Source organism: Canis lupus, chromosome 3, assembly GCF_048164855.1.
Source record: "Canis lupus baileyi chromosome 3, mCanLup2.hap1, whole genome shotgun sequence".
In the NCBI taxonomy this organism is placed as follows: domain Eukaryota; kingdom Metazoa; phylum Chordata; class Mammalia; order Carnivora; family Canidae; genus Canis; species Canis lupus.
Genome location: NC_132840.1, coordinates 75,321,967 through 75,331,438, shown reverse-complemented (window position 1 = coordinate 75,331,438; position 9,472 = coordinate 75,321,967). Strand labels below are relative to the sequence as shown.

At 54.9% G+C, this 9,472-nt stretch overlaps 1 long non-coding RNA gene across 1 annotated transcript; it reads left to right on the top strand.

The window, feature by feature from the left end:
• The first annotated feature begins 3,079 nt into the window (after window positions 1–3,079).
• LOC140625218 (uncharacterized) lies at window positions 3,080–7,276 on the top strand. Its single transcript, XR_012024595.1, has 3 exons — window positions 3,080–3,117; window positions 3,469–3,691; window positions 6,762–7,276. It is a non-coding gene; the product is annotated as an uncharacterized lncRNA (long non-coding RNA).
• Window positions 7,277–9,472: the final 2,196 nt, after the last annotated feature.

The window sequence follows — 9,472 nt, the reverse complement described above, 5'->3', positions numbered from 1 at the left end:
ATAAGGAGACTGGGACTGGCTTTGGCAGTGGCATGGGAAATGGGATCTAGAACAATATAATTTTTTTAAAGATTTTATGTATTTATTAATGAGAGACACATACAGAGAGGCAGAGACACAGGCAGAAAGAGAAGCAGGCTCCACGCAGGGAGCCCAACATGGGACTGGATCCTGGGACTCCAGGATCACACCCTGAGCCAAAGGCAGACGCCCAACCACTGAGCCACCCAGGCAGCCCTAACAGCTAACATTTCTTGAGCACTCCACATGGCAGGCACTGGCCCAGAGGCTTTACATATGGCATCCCACTTAATACCCACTTGTACTCCAGGAGATAGGTACTAAGACATCCCCAATTTTACAGAGGAGCACAGTGAGATACAGTGTTCTGTCCAAGGTCAAATAGCTAGTCCAAGGTCACAAGGGGGCTCAACCCGGAGCCATCTGACTCTGAAGTCTGAGCCCCTGCTCTTGCATTCCAGGGCTTCCACACTCACAGCCCTCTGGGTTCCCACCCTAGCCACTGCCTCTTGCCCACAGCCAGACAGACGTTCACTCTCTGTTGGGTCCCACAGACGGGCTGGCAGAGGGAGATGTCCATACTGCTGTGGCCTTTAGATCCCTCTCCTAGCTGTGACTTTGGATGTGATCATGCACTTCCTATTCCTGCAAAGGGTGCCGCCACAGGGCGGATGGGGTAGGGCAGGGACAGGTCCTTCCCCTCTTCAGGGTCAAGAACCTATAGGACAATCAACACCCTGTACCCCCTAGGGCAGAGTTGGTCTCCCTGCTGGGGAGATGCCTCCTGCCTCCCGGAAGAGTGTGAGGGTGGGTTAAGCAGCTGGGGCATCATACATACAGGGCCAGGGTCTTGCCCTAGGAGCCTGTCTCCAGCATGACTCTGGGGTAACTTGGAACTGACACCAGATTTCTAGAAACTGGGGGGGGGGTGTCTCTGGATAGTTGATGGTGTTGGCCCACCTCTGTGGGCAAATGCTGCAGCCCCGGGGTTGGGTAGTACAGCAGGGACAGTAGAGGCAGCCCCAAGTTTGAGCTGTGCCTCTACCACTTTCTAGCCGTGGGACTTTGGGTAAGTGAGCAACCGCTGAGACTTAGAGCCCCGGTTCTTCATCAGAAATGGGTGTAATAATTCCTATATCATCAGGTCGTGGCGAGAACTAAATGAAGTGCCGCATTCAGTGCCCTGGGCTCCCACTCCACACCCCTGCCTCCTGGTCAGGGCCGGGTATTCACCTCCACAGCCGGGCAGGGGGCAGAGGTGTGAGCAGAGGGGAAAGTCCACGGAGCGGGAGGTCTTGGCTGCACAGGGAGAGCTACCTGGTGAGTGCCGGCCCCGCAGTTTTTCTGTAGGTGTTTGAGCCTCTGGCAACATTGCCCCATATTTATTCATTAGGGACTATGCAGGCCAGTTTGGAGTGACGCTCAGAGACCCCAGGGAGAGGCACTGAAATCCAGAAATAATTCCAGGGCATCTCAGGGGCACTCCTGCTCCCCGTTTCCCCTCCTCCTCGCCCTCCTCCCCCAGGCGGCCTCCAGCACACCCTCCCACCTCCTCCCCCCACCCTGCCGTCCACATCTGGATTCAACTAGGGAACAACAGGCTTTCTGTGAAGGCCTCCACCTTCTTCTGTGCACCCCCACCCTTCTCCAGTTCAGAACTTTCGTTCTCACGGTGGGGAGGGGAGGAAGGGGTCGGAGAGCTGAGACATCTCTTTTCCCAAACCTCTGGTGTTGGGGTAAAGCCTGCACAAGGCCCCTATCCCTCCCTGTGGTCCGGATTCTGACCATTCCCTGTTGCTCAAGCTTTGCCAAGGGGCCAGAAGCCCTGGTTCAGAGCTGGGGCTGGCAGTCTGCAGGCACAAGGGGGAGACGCCAAGTCCCTGGGGGGCCGGGGAGGGGGCCTCCACCCCACTCCCTAGGCCAGGGAGCGAGGCCACCCCTCCCCACCAGAGAAGTCCTGCTGGGCTCCTGGAGACCAGACAGTAAATTAGAATGTGGCACTCACTGTTGAAGGCAGCTGTAACTCTCATTAAAGTGACATCAACCCCACCGCAGGAAGATGCTGTAAATCAGGGGAAGGGGGCATTCATCCAGGGAGAACCACAGAAGCAAAGAGAAAACCCCATAAACAGAGGAGACGTGGTGTCTGCAACTAATGGTGGGGCCCTGCCCACAGCCTCCACTGAAATGGGGGTGGGGAGGGGCTCCAGGTTCAGGGAGTGAGGTGGAGGTCTTGAGGCAGGCTCAAATCTAGCCAAGGGCACAGCCAAAGCCCTCCCTCTGGTTTTTTCTCCTCTGCCCTTTCTGCACATTCTCGGGCTGAGCCTGGTGCTGGCAGCAGAGCTGGCTTATGTCCCTGCAGGGGTGGGGGGGGGAGGCACTGTTGGGGACAGATCACTGTTCACCGGCTTTCTCGATGGTAAGAGGAGCAGCTGGCATTAGCTGTTAGAATTATTTCATGGGTTAAAAAAAAAAAAGAATTATTTCATGGGAAAGATAAGCTGGTGGCCAAACACTGGGCTTAGAGCTGGCCACCGGGCTTCAAATCCTGACCCGGCTTCAAATCCTGACCCAGAGACTTGTTGTAGGTCTTGGGGGGGTGGGCGAGGGTACCTTTGGAAGCCTATGCTTTTCGGCAGAAAAATGGAAACAGTCATCATACCACAGGGGCTTGGTGTAGGTAAACCTGTGGCAGTGTGTGGCTGTCTGAAGGTGCTGTTTGTCGAATGACTAAAAGAATCCACAAATCCCTGTAACCCCAGAGGCTGGTATTTCTTTCACATCCATTCCCTGCTGCCTGAGTCTGGTTCAGCCAGTAATTTGCTGAGACCCCTTGGGCAAGTTACTAATTTTGTATTGTTGTTGTTTTTCTCCCAAGACTTTGGGTTTTTTTTCCCTGGGATATGAAGTAGTTGTTAAGAGGTTGACTCTGGCTTGGATGGTACTGCATACAGTAGCATCACGCCTTAGCCCTGGGGTCTGTAGGGCTCAAGCCCTACAGGGTCTCTATGAATAATGGGCGTCATTCCAGAACCTTCCTCTGGAATCCTTCTGGACTCCCTCCTCCCCACCCACAACGGGACACTCTGCTGGGAGGTCACATTCAACCTCTTTGCTTTATAGACAGGGGAGTGGGGTGGGGGTGGGGTGGGGGGTGCTCCATTCTGAGGAAGGGTCAAAGCCACCAGGCTTGCCTGAAGGTTGAGTGAAGGAGAAAGAGTGGGCTGGGGAATTCCTGCATGTTCCTCTTTCACGGGCATCAGAATGACCTGGAGGGCCTGTGAAATGACAGAGGGGGTGAGGGGGCTCTTGCCAGAGTTCTGTTTCAGCAGGTCCGAGGTGGGGTCCAAGAAGGGCATTTCTAATCAGTTCTCAGGTGATGCCGACGCTGCTGGCGAGAGGGGTCTTGCCAGAATTCAGGCTCCCTTTCCTGTTACTGCTGCTCAGGTGAATGGGAAGGTGAGGCCAACTCCAAGATGCCACTGCACATGCTTCCGAGTCACCTGGGAGCCTCAGAGGCCAGCATCCACAGGTGCTCACGGAGCTGGCCTGGGTCCTCCAGTGGAACATGTGTTCTGAGCCTTCTGAGAGCTCCCCGGCCGCAGAGCGCACTGGGGTTGCAAATTCAACTTCCTGAGGGCCTCGCTCACTCCTTCCCACCAAAAAAAAGGTTAGTGATAAGGGAGGGTGGGGGGATAGAGAAAAAAGCAGGAATTAAATTGGGTGGAATGGTCTAGAAGAGCCGTTTAGCATGATGATAAGTTGAAAGGAAAGGCGGGACAGTCAGGCTCCTGAAACCCAGAAATGACGCTGGGCTTGGGGAAGGAAGGATGATTCACGTCTGCAGGGGGCCAGCTGGACGCAGAGCGGGTACAGGCGGCCCTGCTGATTTAAAGGTGCTTCTGGGGCACATCTCACTGCCAGGGAGGGAGGCTGATGGTGGGTGAATGTGGCCGCCCAGACTTCCTGAGGGTCAGGAGCAGGGGTGAGGTGAGGGAGGGCCAGGAGGGCCGCCGGCTTCACCAGCAGGACCTGACTCACCCACATGCAAAGCCTGGCTCACGAGAAGCACCCTAATGCCCCGCACCTGCCATCTCCTTTCTGGGCACCCCTGTACTGTTCTTCAATCTCTTGAGAAAGCCAGGCCCGAGGCCAAACCCCCCTCCAGGGACAGTGTCCAGGGGCTCAGGACCTGCTGCCTGCACACCAACCCCACTTCCCATCCTGCAATTAGTGGCGTCCAGGCCCTCTGGGGGTGCCGTGGCTATGGTGATCCATTTTCTTCACCCCCACGAAATGACACATGGCCTGCAACAGGAAGGGATGAACTCGTGGGGGCACAAGAAAGAATTACTGGAATAGGGGCTGACTTTGAATTTATGGTGTGTGTGCTCACAATGTGACCCTAGTGCTGCAGCTTTTACAGCACTCCACCATTTGCATTACAGTATTTTGTGCTTCCCACAACCCCAAGAGGAAGGCAGAGAGGTTATTAGATCCAATTTAAAAATGACAAATATGGGGCACCTCAGTGGTTGAGTGTCTACCTTCGGCTCAGGCTGTGATCCTGGGGTCCTGGGATGGAGTCCCAAGAGGAGCCTGCTTCTCCCTCTGCCTATGTGTCTGCCTCTCTCTGTATGTCTCTCATGAATAAATAAATAAAATCTTTTTTAAAAATGACAAATATGAGGGTACGAGGCACCTGGGTGGCTCAGTCAGTTGAGCATCTGACCCTTGATTTTGGCTCAGGTCCCTCATGTACCCAGTGGTCTTGGGGTCTGGGATAGAGCCCTGTGTCAGGCTCTGCACTCAGTAGGGAGTCTGCTGGTGATTCCCTCCCTCCCTCTGCCTCTGTCCCTCCTTCCTTCAAATCAATCAATCTTTGTTTTTTTTTTTTTTAAAGATTTATTTATTTGAGAGAGAGAGACAGAGACAGAGATAGTGACAGCACAAGCAGAAGGAGAGGGAGAAGCAGGCTCCCAGCTGAGCAGGGAGCCTGATGTGGGGATCGATCCCAGGACCCTGAGATCAATAAATAAACCTTTGAAAAAGTAAAAATGAGAAAAATGGGAGTAAAAAGAAATGAAAGAACTTGCCCAAAGCAGCACACCTAAGTAAGAATTGGGCCCCAGCAGGAATGGCCGGCTGCTCATTCCCATTCGGCTTCTCTCCTACAAGGGAATTTAACTCCCTCTTGGAAACTGATGTTATGCTCGGGGTAGGAAGAGAGAGGCGGGAGGCTGTAGTCTGTAGTCGTGGGTGCTGGGGTGCAGGGCCCAGAGCCCCCCTCCAGGCTGGAGGCCCTGGTTGGGAGGCTCACAGCTCTGGGCCTGCAGAACCACCTCAGCTGGAGGGAGCTGTGTGGCCGAACGTTAGGACTCCTCCCGAACTGGGGTGGGGGGCGGGGGGGGGATAGTTTCCATCTAAAGACAGGTTGACGTGGAGTATGAGGCTGGGCCCCTTGCCACGGGTGGGACATCTCTGCAGGCCACTCAGCTCCAGAAGGCCCCGCTGGTGGGCTTGGCCCAGTCCCACTTCCTTCTGTCCCCACACGGGGTGGGGGGCGGTCATCCCAGCAGCACCCCAGTATTTCTGAGATGCATTTCCTGGGAACTTCAGGCAGAAGAAGGGAGCTAACATCAGCGGGATGCTCTTTCTTTCTTTCTTTCTTTCTTTCTTTCTTTCTTTCTTTCTTTCTTCTTTCTTTCTTCTTTCTTTCTTTCTACATTGCTTCATTTAATAAATCTATGAAATAAACATTTTTGGTTTTTAATCATTGAGGAAAGGTTAAAGAAGTCCAGACCAAGTCGTATCTGGCAAAGCTGGGACTCTCACTCAGATCCACGGTGACTTTGAGGATGCCCTCTTCCCACTGTATGGGAAGTGGGGAAGACCCTTGACCCTGACCTGTGGGGTTTAAGACCACGTTCAGGCAGGGATGTGAGCACCCATGGGAGGGGCGCTCATGAGTCAGGTGCAGGTGGGGGACGCAAGGGGGCGGGGAACAGTGGCCATATGTGTTGGTCTCTGGCGGCCAAGGGGGCAGCAGGCAGCTCGGGTGGAAGGAGACCTCAGGCTGGCCACGGATCCTGGAGCCAGAGCCGCAAACACCTCCAGCCTGGGCCAGCGGCAGCCACAGCAGCAAACCCCGAATCTCCTCCCTAGGGCCCTGTGTGGTGGGGACTGCTGGCTCTGCATCTCCCCAGGGCACACGAAGGTCACCCATGCTCCAGCTGGTTGGCAAGAGCCAGACGACCCTGTCCCAGTGAGGGGAAGGGGAGCCTGAGCATCTCTGGCCCTCACAGAGCTGAGGACTTGCCCCCTGCCTGGACCCTGGGGCCAGATCTGGTTGCAGTCAGGGAGGGAAGGGGGAGTTCAAGGTCACTTTGCCACCTGCAGTGATGACCCCCTCTCCTGTCTTACAGATTTTCCCTTAGGCCCCAGCGCCCTGAACATTCTGGCCCCTTCCTGAACTTTTGTCTCTTGAGGCCTGGGTCCAGTTGGAGAGCCGTCCCCCTGAGGGGTGATGGCCTGAAATGGCATAAGGGGAAGAGCAGCAGACATGACCCTGGTTCTGGTGGGTTTTCTTAGCATGAATTGCCATCCTCTGTCAAGCTGTGGCATCAATTTGGAAAGAGGCTCATCTGAGCCGCCTTATCCCCCTGAAGATTCTGAATACATACTTACCAGTTCACATTAGTAGAAACAAACATAACTCTGTGTCTTTTCCTATTCATCAGGTCCTTCGACTGTGAACCTGAGCTGTAGGCAACGCAACCTTCCCCATCAAGTTTAAGGAGCAGGTGTCTGAAAGTAGCACCTGCTCTATACACCCTCGGGAGTTAGAAATCTCTGTTCGCTCACATACCCAGCAAAGCACCCCTCACCTCCAGAACTGAGACTGAGTACCTTGAAATGAAAAGGCAGGCCCGGGTCAGGGGCTGGGGAGCGGGGTTTGCCTGCGATAGGCCTTCCCCCAGGAGAGAACAGCAGCAAGTCTCTTTCCAGGGCTGGGCCCTGCTTTCCTCACCAGGTGGGGAATGTTCTTTCAGCCACAAAGGAGGTACATCTGTGACTGCTGTCTTTTTCTTTTCTTTAAAAAAAAAAAAAAAAAAAAGTCTTTGTGAGAAAAATCCTGTGGTTCTACTTGTTTTCTCTGAGTGGTTTGTTAGTTGAGGTGTTTGCATGCTGAGCAACACACACTAATATTTTTCCTCCTTAGCAAAACATTAATTATCCCACCCGGTAACCTTTCTCTTGGGCGTTTTTTTTTTTTTTTTCTTTACCACCCCCTAAGCTGTGGGGCACTGAGCAATTTCTGTATTTCCTATCATCTCTGCAAGCTGACTGGTGTGTTGAAGGAGAGAGCTGTCCTCCTTGGCTGGGCGCAGGTCTGCCTCCTGGGTGCAGGCCGCTCTCCCAGCGCTGCTCACGCCGGGTGGAGCCATCTGTTTACCACCTCTCTCGTCCCCCCACACCCCCCACAAGGCTGTGAACACACTTCTGGATTCCCAACCCCCGGAATGGTGCCTGGCACATAGCAGCGGCTCTACAAAGGGTTGCTGACGAAGCAGGTGCATGAATGACATGGAAGGCGCTGCAGAAGAAAGGATGAGGAGCCAGGGGGGTACATGAGCCTCCCCTGTGGCACCCCCAGCGCCACCCCCCGCCCTTCTGTATAAGGAGCGGTTGTAGGCTCAATTTGGGTCCTTTGCTCTTCCTGGCACTTGGTGAGTCCCATGCTGTGTGCCCATCTACAGCCATTCTCAGCTGCCAGCCAGTCAGAGGGTTCATGGGGAGCCCGGTCCCCCCCTTCCCCAGCCTCCTTTCAGCTGAGGGTTCAAATGGGGCAGAGGAGATAATTCAGACCCTGGAGTCTGGGGATGGAGCCACTGGGGAGCAAGTGCAGAGCTTAGCAATCACTCAGCATCGGCCACTTCCCATCTCCCAGGTTAAAGATGAGACCCCTAAGGCCCGGAGAGCAGAGATGTCTGGTTCCTGGCTACCTAGCTCCTAGCTGGAGCGATGGGGCTGGAACTCAGGCCCAGCAGTCGGGGAAACAAGAGTGGGGGGGGGTGGGTTTCTATTCCCTGCCGCTGCCACTTCCCTGCCTCCAGGAAAGGAGGGAATGGCACCTTCCCCAGGTGTGCTGCACAAGCTCCTGTCTCCTGCCTTATCTGATCCCCGTGGCTTCCCTCTGAAGCAGGCAGTCCGGTGATGGTTGGCTCCATTTCACAGATGCGGACACTGGGGTGCAGAAAGTGAGAGTGACCTGCCCAAGGAAGCAGAGCTGGCCAGCGGCAGAGGCGGGGCTGGTGTTCGATTCTCAGAGTCCACAGCTTGTGCCCCCCCACCACTCCGTCTCTCCGATGGGGTCCCTTCTGCTGCTCTACCCCTCCATCCTGGAGCCCCAGGGCACCCGACTCCACCTGGCTGCAGCAGATACCAGATGCTCTGCTCTGGTGGTGTCCTGGGAGGTAAGACCAGAAGGCAGGATCCCGCCTCCGGCCCACGGCCAGGCCTCTGCCTCCCCCTGCAGCCTCTCTGTGGGTCCTGGAGCTCCCTGCTCTAGGACTGGGAGTCTTCAGAGGGCTCCAGCTGGGGTGCGAGGGGTGGTATCAGGGAGCTCGGCACACACCACACAGTAGGCTAATGTGCTGGATGCCGGGGAGTGCCCACCCGCACCTCCAGGCCTCCCTAGGGGTGTTGGCTGACATAAAACCTCCCTCCAGGGATCCCCGGGGGGCTCAGTGGTTTAGCGCCGCCTTCAGCCTTCAGCCCAGGGCATGATCCTGGAGTCCCCGGATCAAGTCCCACATAGGGCTCCCTGCATGGAGGCTGCTTCTCCCTCTGCCTGTGTCTCTGTTCCTCTCTCTCTCTCTCTGTGTCTCTCATGAATAAATAAATAAAATCTTTTTAAAAAAACCCTCCCTCCAACAGGACAAATTTTACAAAAGAAAACCATCCCCTAACATCCTGCCTCGGGAAAGCGGGAAAGCGGGCAGGTAGCTAGCTCACAAGGGCTTCTCTTTCAGCTCCCACCTACCCTTCGGCCCTGAACTTGAGGGAGCTATTCCCTAGCAGCAGTGAGCCCTGGGCACTGGCTTAGTCTCCACTCAGAACTTCCCAGGACAGGGTGAGTGATTAACACACTTCCTTTTTGGGCACGTGCACCCCTACTCCTCGTGTGCTCTAGATAAAGGCACCCAAGTGGCTGCTCCGTATAAATGTGTTTTCTCCAAGATAAGACTTTTGCCTTATAACCTGCCCTCCTCTAAGATTGGTTCTTGTTGCCTGGTCTCAGGAGCCAAGAGAGAGAAGATGATCTGAGCTTGTCTTGTTTATTGACGATCTGGTCTGTCTGGCCCACCCCTACACCATCAGCCATAATGCCATAATAGGTCTGTGTATAAACTAGTGCTAAGGTCATATACTGGGATCCTGTTACTAT